The sequence below is a fragment of the Hyperolius riggenbachi genome, chromosome 7 (assembly GCF_040937935.1).
Source record: "Hyperolius riggenbachi isolate aHypRig1 chromosome 7, aHypRig1.pri, whole genome shotgun sequence".
Classification (NCBI taxonomy): Eukaryota; Metazoa; Chordata; class Amphibia; order Anura; family Hyperoliidae; genus Hyperolius; species Hyperolius riggenbachi.
The window spans coordinates 53,522,410-53,536,547 of NC_090652.1; the positions used below are offsets into that span (position 1 = coordinate 53,522,410).

A 14,138-nucleotide genomic window follows, 5' to 3' on the forward strand; every position below is an offset into this window, starting at 1 on the left:
CGTTTTATTGCTGAGGTTGATGCTTCAGAACTAGGGGTGGGAGCCATTCTTTCTCAGTATTCCAGCCGGCCAGAACGCCTACACCCCTGTGCCTTCTTTTCTAGGAAATTTACCTCAGCAGAGCGTAAATGTAGCCAGCTACAAAAAGAAAAAAGTTTTTTTTTTATCCTTTATATTAGCCAAGCCAGCGCTGCTGCTAAGGGCAGTGCTGGTGTTAGACTGCTAGGAAATAGAGTGAGTGGCCAGTAGTTAATATAGCCACTCTGCTCTCTAGAGAGGACTGTGATACAGGTGTGAGATGTACACGCCCCTCTCAACCGACAGGGAGCCACACAGCTTTTCTAGAAATTTCTCCTGTGTGCAGGTGGGGGAGTGGTTAGAGATAAACCAGTGATGACTGGTTTTCCTGTCAGAGAGCCACGGGCAGCAGAGAGGAAGGCCGAGGTAGAGATTTTTGCCCAGAGGTGACTGTGATATACTTTGGGGGACATGGAGAGCTGACAGGACCGAGTAGAGGCAAGAAGTGCTACATAACAGAGAGAAAGAAGATGTGTGAGAGAGGCTATGAAGATAAGTGACTTTGTTGCCGGGGAAACCAGAGAGCATTCTGTCAGAGCTTGTACAGACTGAGTAATCCAGTGAGTGATGTGGTAAAAGATATCTCAGATACACATTTAAAAGGAGAAATCAGAGCACACAAAGAGAGAAAGAGAACATTTTAAGTCAGTATCTGGAAAAGAAGCACATAGGAAAAAGTCAGATGATGAAATAACATAAGCAAAACTACAGTCAGCAAATGTGTTATTTAAAGAATAGTGTCCAGATAAGACTGAAAGTTGCTGTACAAAATTCCTGTCAAAACTGAGATGTGGAGCCGCTATAGGGCATTCTGCCCTATGATTGGTGTTTGTTTTCTACTGCTGTGCCTGAAATGATATGTACCTAGCAGATGTGTGTATTCTCTTGTAGTGGTTCTGGACTGATTAACTAGAAAAGTTAAGCTGATACTTACCTCAGTTATTGGTTCTTTGTTGCTGAAAAAGAAGCATAGAAGTGGTTATAAATACGTTCTTATCAGTTCAAAATGAGATAATTGAAAAATTACCTTTAGCTTTACTGATGATATTCAAACAGAAAGTCTTTAAAGAAAAGAGAACCCTGTTATCCTGGATGTACACCTTTGTTTCTGCAAATATAGTACATAAACTTTCCTTCTGAGTGTTAGTGAGAGAGAGAGAGTTTTCGTTTTCTTGACCTTAAGACATCTGAATGAAATATATTTGCATGTGTGCTTTTAAATTCTACAGCCCAGCACAAGAAGATAAGTTTCAGGACTAGTGGTAACCTGTGCTGGAGATTGATAAAACGAACCGGTACTCTACCGTGTCTTACTACTGCCACTGATCTAGCCACCATTACATCTTCAGCATTTCAGACAGGTTCCACCAACACAGTAAGCCCATTCAAAGGTCGATGGGTTCCGATGGGTAATGCCATGATGGTTTATGTTCTGGCTTGGATAGTAATCTTTGATCTAAATGAGGTTTTGATCACCCCCAAGCATCCTTGACATTCTTCAGCGGCCTTTAGCACTTGACAGGTTTTTATCAATCTTTGGAAAATCTGTTGTTCCACAGGATGTCTAGAGAGTTTCTTCCAATAACTCTTCCCGTATAAACTAAACCACTTCCCGTCAAATTATCTCAAAACATTCTAAATTTCCCACCCCTTCCTCATTAATGTCTACTGAATCCTCCTCAGTTAAAGCAGTGTTTACCTCCTCTTGTTCAAAATTTGGAATTCTCTCAGGAGAATCATAAGCAGTATCGGAACAGGAGGCGAAGCCACAGTTGACAGGCCCACCCTCTGGGGTGGAACACTCAGCACTCTTTGGGGGAATCCACCATGCTTCTAACATTTCCTCTGCTCGAGGTTCCTCAACTGTACATGAAGCAGTCTTATCATTTTCCTGTACTGCTCCATTTAACTGTATAGTAGATGGTATATGTTTTTTTTAATAGGCAACTCTATTGCTTAGTTTGTTTACTGATAAAAATAAAATTTTACTTTTATTTGATTAACAGAAAGACATTGTTTCCTCTATTTAATTAAATCTGAATGTTTTCAGACAAACCATTATAGTTCTTTGTAGTCCTCAACAGAATAATATCAATTAAACTGGTTACATTTTTGGCGTAGTCGGCAGGATCAACCTTCACGTGCCAATAAAATATGGAGTCAGATTCCAGCACTTCTAATCAATCTCCAATGGCGCAACAAGCAGAAACACGACCATCAATGGCTACTTCAGCCTTAACAATGACTCCAATAGGGATGCTGGCAGCATATCTTCCTAAATTTAATGGTCATAATATGATGTTGAGAGACTGGACTGATAGAATTCAGAGTGCCATCAAAGCCTATCAAGTGCCGATTGAAATGCATATGGAAATAGCTGTGATAGCTTTGGAAGGAGATGCAAGACGCACAGTGATTAACGCTAAACTGAAATCTCCAGTGTCAGTGGATCAGATAATCGAAACTCTGGAAGAGATTTATGGGGATCCAGCGGATCTGCATGTGATGAGAAAAAGATTTTTAGATAGAGTTCAAAAAGAAAATGAGAAGATCCCACAGTATGCCAATGCACTGCAAGAAATCCTTAGCGGATTGCTTAAGAAGGAAGAAAATGAAAGAGGCCATATGACTATCGAATCTCCAGTATGGCTAAGGGATCAATTTATCCTTGGACTCAAGAGCAATTTTATTAAAAGGTCATTAAAGATGAAATTGGAACACGAGCCGGATATTCAATTAAACTGGTTACATAATTACGATATTGGTAATCGTGAACTGCTGGCTGTTAAAATGGCATTTGAGGAATGGAGGCACTGGTTAGAAGGAGCAAATCATCCCATCACAGTTTATACAGACCACAAGAATCTGGAATATATTGAGGGGGCTAAAACACTTAACCCCAAGCAGGCACAATGAGCACTATTCTTTTCTCATTTCAACTTTGTAATCACATACAAACCTGAGTCCAATTATGTAAAAGCAGACACATTATCTAGAACCTTTGAATCTGAAACGTCTCAGGACGTTCCTCCTAAAAGTATTGTGCCCACACAATGTGTGTTGGCTGCCACCCACACACAACAATTTTCAGATTTGTAAGAGACATTACAACCCTTTCAACAGGATAGTCCTCCTGAGAAACCCCCTGGTGTTGAGTTTGTTCCATTGCATTTATGACTTCAAATACTTCAAGTGTTCCATGAGTCAAAATTGGCCGGACACCCGGGAGAGGTTAAAACTGTCGATCTTTTGTCCCGTCATGTATGGTGGCCTTCTATCAGCAAGGATTGTAAGGCTTTTGTAGCAGATTGTCCTACCTGTGCCAGAAGTAAGGTATCCCAGGCTGCCCCCCGGGGTCATCTTATGCCACTACCCATTCCATCGAAACCTTGGTCCCATTTCTCGATGGATTTTGGGGTAGATTTGCCCTCCTCTGGAGGAAAAACAGTTATTTGGGTCATAGTCGACCATTTCAGTAAAATGGCACATTTTGTGCCACTCTCTGGATTGCCCTCTGCGCAGGAATTAGCCAAACTCTTCATTATACACGTGTTTCAATTGCATGGCATTCCTGAAAACGTGGTATCAGACAGAGGGGTCGAGTTTGTTTCTCGTTTCTGGCGTGCATTCTGTGACCTTTTGGGAATTAAACTGTCCTTCTCTTCTGGTTTTCACCCAGAGACTAATGGACAGACAGAGAGAACTAACCAGTCCTTAGAGCAATATCTCCGCTGTTTCGTCTCTGACTATCAAGAGTCGTGGATAGAGTATTTACCATTTGCAGAGTTTGCATTTAACAAATTATCACCATTTTTGATAGTGACAGGTCAGAATCCCAAGTTTACTTTCTTCTACTTCTCCGTTTCCAGTGTTTAGAGGAGTGGAGCACACACATTCAGCGGATTTGGCCTCAGGTTCAGCAGAATTTGCAGAATGCCGTTTCTCACCAGAAATTCTATGCCGATGCCTGACGTTCACATGAGTTTAAATTTTCCTTCGAGACCTTGTGTGGGTTTCTACCCGTAATATTCCCCTACGCCAACCATCTGTGAAGTTGGGTCCCAGGTTTATTGGTCCATACCCCATTCAAGAGAAAATTAATGATGTGGTGTATAGGGTGACACTACCCCAGTCTATCAAGGGAGTTAATTCTTTTCATGTCTCTCTTTTGAAACCAGCTGCCAACACCATTTCACCTTCGGCTCCTCCTCCTCCTGTTGAGGTGGATGGTGAACCCGAAAATGAAATTGAGAGAATTCTGGACTCAAGAAAAGTTCATGGTTATTTACAGTATTTGGTGGATTGGAAGGGATATGGCCCTGAGGAAAGATGCTGGGTGCCTGTACGGCAAGTTCATGTCAATGAATTAATTCAGGAATTCCATTGTCAACATCCTGGTAAGCCAGGTGGGGAGTGTTCGGAGTCCACCACTCGAGGGGGGGTAGTGTAACAAACGTACCTGGTGTGGTCTCTGCACTGCAGGCTGCTCTGATAGTTTGGAGCAGCTGGAGGTAGCTTCCTCTTCCTTTTCGATCAAAGGCATCCCCGGCTTCCCTGTAGACGTGAGTCAGAAAGTTGGCATCCCCAGTTTCAATATAGATGTGGGTCAGCGTGTTGTTTCTGGCAGGACACGCGCAGCTCAGAGCTGTCTTTTATAGGTTTAGAAGGAGGGTCTAACTGACATCATCAGTGATGTCACTAGGTGACATCACTAGGGGAGTGGTTCTGGGGAATTGGGATTTTGTATATAAGGCCAGAGCTCTCAGTCTATCGTTGGCCTTGATACTAATCAGTTTGCTGGTTCTTAGCCTAGCTAGCTACTCTGAGCTACATTAATACAGTGGGTTGCAAAAGTATTCGCCCCCTTTGAAGTTTTCCACATTTTGTCACATTACTGCCACAAACATGAATCAATTTTATTGGAATTCCACATGAAAGACCAACACAAAGTGGTGTACACATGAGAAGTGGAACGAAAATCATACATGATTCCAAACAATTTTTACAAATAAATAACTGCAAAGCTGTGTGTGCATAATTATTCGGCCCCCTTTGATCTGGGTGCAGTCGGTTGCCTATAGACATTGCCTGATGAGTGCTAATGACTAAATAGAGTGCACCTGTGTGTAATCTAATGTCAGTACAAATACAGCTGCTCTGTGAGGGCCTCAGAGGTTGTCTAAGAGAATATTGGGAGCAACAACGCCGTGAAGTCCAAAGAACACACAAGACAGGTCAGGGATCAAGTTATTGAGAAATTTAAAGCAGGCTTAGGCTACAAAAAGATTTCCAAAGCCTTGAACACCCCAAGGAGCACTGTTCAAGCTATCATTCAGAAATGGAAGGAGTATGGCACAACTGTAAACTTACCAAGACAAGGCCATCCACCTAAACTCACAGGCCGAACAAGGAGAGCGCTGATCAGAAATTCAGTCAAGAGGCCCATGGTGACTCTGGACGAGCTGCAGAGATCTACAGCTCACGTGGGAGACTCTGTCCATAGGGCAACTATTAGTCATGCACTGTACGAAGTTGGCCTTTATGGAAGAGTGGCAAGAAGAAAGGCATTGTTAACAGAAAGCATAAGAAGTCCCGTTTGCAGTTTGCCACAAGCCATGTGTGGGACACAGCAACCATGGGGAAGAAGGTGCTCTGGTCAGATGAGACCAAAGTGGAACTTTTTGGCCAAAATGCAAAACGCTTTGTGCGGCAGAAAACGAACACTGCACATCACTCTGAACACACCACCCCCACTGTCAAATATGGTGGTGGCAGCAACTAGTGTTGGGCGAACAGTGTTCGCCACTGTTCGGGTTCTGCAGAACATCACCCTGTTCGGGTGATGTTCGAGTTCGGCCGAACACCTGGTGGTGTTCGGCCAAACTGTTCGGGGTTCGCCCGAACTGCAGAATGCATGGCCGAACATGGCCGAACAGGGCCCCTGTTCGGCCGAACAGGGCCCTGTTCGGCCGAATACTGCCCCCCTATGCCCCCTATGGGGTCGCAGGCATAAGGGGGGAGCATGCCCCGATCGCGGGGGGGGGTCGGAAATTCCCCCCACCCCCTCCGCTAGCGCTCCCCCCTCTGCCCGCTTCCCCATACAAAAAGTTTGAAACAAGTTCAATAGTACCTGGCTGGTGGCACTGGCTGGCAGTGGAGTGAGGAGGAGTCCGAGTAGCAGAGTGACGTTGAGGCCGGGCAGCGGGCGGTTCAGCGCTAGTACCCTTGTGGTACTTCCGCCCTTTCTCTGACCTCACGTCCTCTGCATACGAGGGTACGCATCACGCGTACCCTCGTATGCGTCATCACGCAGAGGACGTGAGGTCAGAGAAAGGGCGGAAGTACCACAAGGGTACTAGCGCTGAACCGCCCGCTGCCCGGCCTCAACGTCACTCTGCTACTCGGACTCCTCCTCCTCCTCACTCCACTGCCAGCCAGTGCCACCAGCCAGGTACTATTGAACTTGTTTCAAACTTTTTGTATGGAGAAGCGGGCAGAGGGGGGAGCGCTAGCGGAGGGGGTGGGGGGAATTTCCGACCCCCCCCGCGACCGGGGCATGCTCCCCCCTTATGCCTGCGACCCCATAGGGCCCCCAAAATGGGCATGTTCGGGGGTCCCATTGACTCCCATTGAGTTCGGCGTTCGGGCCGAACATGCCGAACATCTGGCCCATGTTCGGCCTGTTCGGCCCGAACCCGAACATCCAGGTGTTCGCCCAACACTAGCAGCAACATGCTCGGGGGGTGCATCTCTTCAGCAGGGACAGGGAAGCTGGTCAGAGTTGATGGGAAGATGGGTGGAGCCAAATACAGGGCAAACTTGGAAGAAAACCTCTTGGAGACTGCAAAAGCCAGGACAACAATGGAATGGTTTAAAACAAAACCTATCTATGTGTTAGAATGGCCCAGTCAAAGTCCAGATCTAAATCCAATCGAGAATCTGTGGCAAGATCTGAAAACTGCTGTTCACAAACGCTGTCCATCTAATCTGACTGAGCTGGAGCTGTTTTGCAAAGAAGAATGGGCAAGGATTTCAGTCTCTAGATGTGCAAAGCTGGTATAGACATACCCTAAAAGACTGGCAGCTGTAATTGCAGCAAAAGGTGGTTCTACAAAGTATTGACTCAGGGGGCCGAAAAATTACGCACACCCCACTTTGCAGTTATTTATTTGTAAAAAATGTTTGGAATGATGTATGATTTTCGATCTACTTCAGTTCTCACATGTACACCACTTTGTATTGGTCTTTCACATGGAATTCCAATAAAATTGATGCATGTTTGTGGCAGTAATGTGACAAAATGTGGAAAACTTCAAGGGGACAGAATACTTTTGCAACCCACTGTATATTGTGTAGACGCACAATATATATGTACTCCAGTTAGTCAGTCGTTTGTTATTTTCGTATTGATTATTATTATTGTAATTCATTCGTAATATCCTCCTGATATTATTGAAGTGACATCTTATTGCATATATTTACCTGTGTACTGACCTCTTGCTTGTTTCCTGACCTTGCTCTAGTCTAGTCCTTCTGTACCGCTGCCATCTGATTTACATTACTGACTCGGCCTGTCCCTGACTCTGTTACTATCTGATCCTTGCAATACGACTGACATCTGATACACGTGTATGGCCCTGCTCGAATTGACTACGATTTAGCTTATGACTTTGTACCTCAATATCACTAAACTTGTGCACAAGTTCTGACCGGTCTAGACTACACATTGTACTATTATTGTGTATCTATCTGTACGTTATCCCGTCACGCACCAGCATGATAGAGCTCCTCTCAGCCTATCACAGGCTGGTTAGCAGCCATGTCTTTTGTTTGTAAACACTGCCTAAAACTGGCAATTACAAGCCAGGATTGCAGCAGGGAGTGGCAGAAACAGCAGAGGGGCCCAGGAGAACATAATGAATAGAATGGTATGCTTTTTATTGTAAGAATTTTAGAGTACAGATTCTCTTTAACCCTTTACACTCGTATGTCCCGCATAGCAGGACATCGCGAATTTCGCGTTGCACTCGTATGTCCCGCTATGCGGGACATCCCTGCAGCGGTGGTTTGCAGCGCATCGCGACCGCCGCAAACCGCCGATCACCATGCGACCGTTCGTGGGAATGTGTTACTACATGCCCACACTGTCAGTGCCCCCCATCCCCATACCTGATGACCCCCATCAGCGGAATAAGGAAGTGACATTTAGATTTAAATGTCACTTCTGTTTCTTTCTTGTTTTTTTTTATAAAAAATAGCTGCTGACTCGTTTTTGCAGATTCCATTCTGCAAAACAAAAACGAAACAAAAAAAAATTGCAGATTAAATTTTATTTTTCATGCAGATTGCCTGCAAAGTTATAAAGATAATGAATGGCCTCCTATGGGATGGACTGGGGGAAGGTGTAAATAGTAGCCAGTATTTTATTGCTAATCTGCCCAATCGAAATACCAATGATTGCATTGTGTGTAGGGCACAGCCGTCTCAGCCACCAGGCAGCTATACATTTTTGCCTAGGGCGGCAGGAGGAGGGAAGAGCGCTGTTGCACTGAGTAGTGAGAGAAGAAATGCCTCTCAGCTCACCCAGGGGTCAGATTACAACAGCAGCTAAAAGCAGCGCCTGACTCCACTCATAGCTGATTCATTCAGTTCCTTCAGCTCAATGATTCAAAGAACCACAGCAATGAATGAGTCAGTGAGAGAAGGCACTTGTCCCTGCTCACTCAGTTCCAGCTCACTCAGTCAGGGATCCATCGGAGTACAGCATCAGCTCCTGAGTCCTGACTCTTCACTGATTAACTCAGTTCCTCTCTCTCTCTCTCTCTCTCTCTCTCTCTCTCTCTCTCTCTCTCTCTCTCTGCTACTGGTAACTACATGGATGTAGAGAGACTGAGTGTAGCAGCCAGGCATGGACTTCCCCCCCAGGCCGCCTTTCATTCAGTGATTTAGGGCTGGTCCAGTGCCTGGTTTATTCAGGTTTGTTGTTGTAAGGCAATGTCAAACACTGAGCTAGCAGATAAAAGTGCAATTAGAGGGCAGGCAAGCTGGTAAATATACACAGCACAATGCAGAGCTTGCCTGGAGGGTCTGTGGGAAAACATCTGTCTGGTCTCTCCCCATTGTTAAAATGACTGCATGTGCAGATAAGGTGTTAAACAAGTGGAAAAATGTTGACAGTCCCTAGACTCCAGGAGGGCTGCTTTCTGACTTGTGTTAGAGACCGGCAGGAACAGGAATCCTATTACAGGTAAGTAGTCTCTGTATAATGTAGGACTGCAATACAGATAAGCTCTCTGCTCCATCTCAGGCTATTCTCAATTTCTCCACTCCGCCTCTCTCTGGGCTAGTGCACGACAAAATCGTAATAGCAATCGCTAGCAGTTTGCGAATGCGACTTTGTGAAGTGATTTTTGAAATAATCGCTCCAAAAAATTTGAAAAAATCCCAACGCTGCTGTGGGAACACCGTCATAGGGTAACAATAGCCCAGCGCTTTTCAAATCGCTGTCGATTTGAAAAGCGCTCAGAAGCACTTTTGGTGTGCACCAGCCTCCTTCATTCACCTTTGTTTCCCTCTTTCCCTAGTGCTGGCTGGCTGTGTCTTCTTGACATACAGGAAAGCTAAATAAAAGTGCAATCCTGGTGAGGCAAATATCTTCTTCCCTCTCTTTCAGCTTTTCTCTCCTCATTATTTCTCTGCATAAGGGCTCAGACACACTATAAGGTAGCAAAAGCAGGGATTAGTAGAGATGGTGGTGAAGGGGAGGACATAGGTAGGTGTATGTGTGTGTGTGTATAGTGTAGTGTGCGTGCATGTGTATAGTGTGTGTGTACTGTGCGTGTGTATAGTGTGTGTGTATATAGTGTGTACTGTGTGTGTAAGTGTGTATAGTGTGTATGTGTGTATATAGTGTGTGTGTGTATAGTGTGTGTGTGTGTGTGTGTGTGTGTGTGTGTGTATAGTGTGTATAGTGTGTGTGTGAGTGTGTGTGTGTGTGTGGTGTGTGTGTGTGTGTGGTGTGTGTGTGTGTGTGTGTGTGTGTATAGTGTGTGTGTGTGGTGTGTGTGTGTGTGTGTGTGTGTGTATAGTGTGTGTGTGTGGTGTGTGTGTGTGTGTGTGTGTGTGTGTGTGTGTGTGTGTGTGTGTATAGTGTGTGTGTGAGTGCATGCCGCAATAAGGATATTTTATGGTGAAACACTCTGCTGCATTACAACTATTTTCTGGTGAACCCATGCCGCAATAAGTGTATTTTCTGATTTTCTGGTGAAACGCTGCTGCATTATGATTATTTTCAGGGGTTTTGGGGGTGGTGTTCACCACGGGGGTGGGGGGTATGGGGCTGGGGGGCAATCACGGGGGGGGGGAAGCCACAGGATTTCTCGACTGGAGTGACAAAATTGCTAGAGGCACCGCTGGTGTAGGGACAGTAAGACCCCGGGTGGCGGGCATAAAACCACCTATTATTGTGAAACTTTCTCACGCAGGCCCGGATTACACCCAGGAAACTGTTTTTCAATTTACCATAACTTGGCTTTCTCCTCTGCTACCAGCCAATAGAAGATGCCAAACTGTCCAAATAAGGTATCAAATTAAACGTTATAATGCGTTCTTTAAAATATGATATACCATGTTATGGTGTTATGTTCCATGTTAAAATGAGAGAGAGAGTAAGAGAGAGAGCGCATTTCTTTAAAAAAACAACAACTCTGAGCAGAAACGACTTCCTTTAGGAAAGAACTCCAAGTAGAAAGAGTTAAGGTGTCCATCTCCTCCTCTAGCCACACATTCATCAGATAAAGATTGCATCATACTTCACCAAAAAAATTACCTCAGCATGCAACAGTTCCAACAGGCAGCCGAGTCCACCAGTTTACCCTCACAATCTCCTCCTGTCTGCCCACTCACTCATCCATTCTAAACCTGTCCTTGTTATATGTCCAGTTAACTTCTTCCTTTCTAACAGGCTTCAATCAAATTTGTGAGTAGAAAACATGTTGGAGTTAGGCTACTCAGCGAGTCGATGGCCACTGTACATGCAACAACAAGCATATGAGTCATTTCTGGTGTCAGGGAGAAGTTTGTAAAGTATTATTTTTTCAGTATGTTTTCTAGAGCTTCCCATAAGAGTCTTATGAGATGGCATTCCTAAAGCATATTATTATTTAGTATTTTATATAGCACTGACATCTTCCACATCATTGTACAGAGTATAATGTCTTGCCACTAAACTGTCCCTCAGAGGGACTCACAATATAATCCCTACCATAGTCAAATATCTATGTATCATGTAGTGCAGGGGTGCCCTAGACTTTTCGACTCACAAGCTACTTTAAAATCTGCAGAGTCCAGGAGATCTACCAACTTTTAAAGTATAGGTAGCTAGGTATAGGTGCCTTCAGTATTGGTAGTTAGGTATAGGTGCCTTCACTATAGGTAGCCCGGTATAGGTAGTTAGGTATAGGTGCCTTCAGTATAGGTAGCCAGGTATAGGTGCCTTCAGTATAGGTAGCTAGATATAGGTGCCTTCAGTATAGGTAGCTAGGTATAGGTGCCTTCAGTAGGTAGCCAGGTATAGGTGATTTCAGTATAGGTAGCCAGGTATATGTGCCTTCAGTATAGGTAGCCAGGTAAAGGTAGTTAGGTATAGGTGCCTTCAGTATAGATATCTAGGTATAGGTGCCTTGAGTATAAATAGCTAGGTATAGTGGCTTTCAGTATAGGTAGCCAGGTATAGTATAGTTAGGTATAGGTGCCTTCAGTATAGATAGCTAGGTGTAGGTGCCTGGGTGCCACTTAAAGGGAAGGTCCAAGCAAAAAAAAAAAATGAGTTTCACTTACCTGGGGCTTCTACCAGCCCCATGCAGCCATCCTGTGCCCTCGTAGTCACTCACTGCTGCTCCAGTCTCCCGCTGGCAGCTTTCTGACCTCGGAGGTCAGGGCCGAATTGCGTACATTTTTACACATTCCCGCTAGTGCAGGAACATTAACACATACATTTTTACGCGTTAGTGGTGCAACGCATACATTTTTGTTCCTGCACTAGCTGGAATGCGTAAAAATGTATGCAATGCGGCCCTGACCTCCGAGGTCAGAAAGCTGCCAGCGGGGGACTGGAGCAGCAGTGAGTGACTACGAGGGCACAGGATGGCTACATGGGGCTGGTAGAAGCCCCAGGTAAGTGAAACTCATTTTTTTTTTTTGCTTGGACCTTCCCTTTAACTCCCTCCAGCTCCGGCGGCGCTGTCTGGGGCTTGTCCTGGTTTCCCCTTCTTCAGCCGTGGCTAACTGGAGGGCAAATTAGCAGTGGCGGCTGAGGGAATGCTCCGACAGGCGAAGGTGTGGCAGGGAACATGTGTAGATGCATTGTGCCTGGCGCCGCCCCCAGCCATGACGTTGCAGCTGCTCCTCTTCAGCGGCGTCGCCTCTCGACCTCCCCTGCCTTCCGATTGGTCAGCGGCCATATGGCAAAATTTAATGTGACGCGGCCATATGGCCGCGATCTACCGGTAGATCATGATCGACCTATTGAGCACCCTGGCTGTAGTGTATTAATTGTAGTGTAGGGCCAATTTTAGGATAAGCAAATTCACTTATCTGTATGTTTTTGGGATGTGGGAGGAGACCGGAGTTCCCAGAGGAAACCCTTGCAGGCACTGGGAGACAAAACAAACTCCATGCAGATAGCACCATGGCTGGGTTTCTAACCTGGGACCCAGCAGTGCAGGGCGAGGGTGCTAACCACTACTCCACTGTGCTGACCACTTATGCTTGAGTGCACCAATATTTTTGTTACATTTCCAACAGATATAGAAATGGTTGGATGAAAAAGAGGCAATTTTTCTGAGAGTTACATACTTCCAAATAAGAAGTTTCTGATTTTTTTTTTCCAGTGTTAGAAGGAATGGGAGTATTATTTATTAATCTATTAGCTGTTAGAATTTGGTGGGTGAAACTTCTATGTCAAGGTCATATAACCATATTTTGATGTATTTTAGCAAAGGTTTTGTTTGGTCTGGGAATAATTCAGAGTACTATGTGGAGATTCTACCCTTATACAGGCATTTGTAATTAAGCATCATTAGAAATTTCTGATACTAGATGGTTAATTCTGTGGTAAGGTAATTGATATTGCATAAGCTGGGGAATGATTTGAATTTGTTCCAGCAAGTCATTTAGAGATGGCTCTGTTGCCATCTGTTGGGTGTCTCGGTTGGGGTTCATTTGTTGAAGAACCTGGATAGGGACAGTCAAGGAAGTAAGGGTGGGATGCTTGTGAGCATATTTTATGTAGTTCTCCCGGGCCATAAGTATGGTGTTAATTGTGGGATAAGGGGATTTGGGGTGTTTATCCCCTACTAAGATGGTACAAATTATCTGATTATATACACCTGTTATGACAGTTTTCCTGATTTTGTTTCATCCAGCGAGAATGCTAAGCTTGAAATGTTTGATATGCATCTGATTTTGTTGTTATTGTCATATTCTATGCTTCTTTCTTTTTTGGCAAAACAACAAAAAATGAGACAAATGTGATTTTGCAAAACACATGCAAATTCAAATAAACTTTTAAGCGAACCTGAACTCAGAACTTCCTCTCTGCTGTAAAAGATAAGCAACAACATAATAACATTTAAAGAAAAACATTTCTTCATTACAACTAACAAAGATTCCACAGAGATGATGCAGTGTATGTACTCCCTGGTTTGTTGGGAGCACGGAAAGGGTTAACCTCCTGTAGTGATGGACGAACTTCACAGAAATCGGTTTGCGAACGGTCCAGTAATAATTCCATGTCCCTTTGAAAATTGGCAAACACGGCGGACCGCCATAGGCTTCAATGGGCAGGCGAACGCTAACACTTATAGGGACTATTTCTGACCACAAAACTTATTTTAAAGTTGTTTAAAGGGTCCTAACACCTGGACAGTAGCATGCCAAAGTGGAATACATGGCTAAATTTCCACTAAAACTATGTATTTTACTCAGAGTTGTGTTTTAACCTTATAAGGACAGAAATCACATTTCATTTTTAAATTTGTGGAATAAAGTGTGTTAAAATG

The 14,138-nt window shown here is 44.4% G+C and overlaps 1 protein-coding gene across 1 annotated transcript in view; it reads left to right on the forward strand.

Moving 5' to 3' along the window:
• Window positions 1–400: 400 nt before the first annotated feature.
• The window catches only part of LOC137525520 (uncharacterized), a 177,603-nt gene continuing 163,865 nt past the window's right edge, over window positions 401–14,138 (forward strand). The window contains exon 1 of the mRNA XM_068246642.1: window positions 401–444. The gene's annotated coding sequence lies outside the window, so the exon portion shown is untranslated. The remainder of the gene's footprint in view (window positions 445–14,138) is intronic.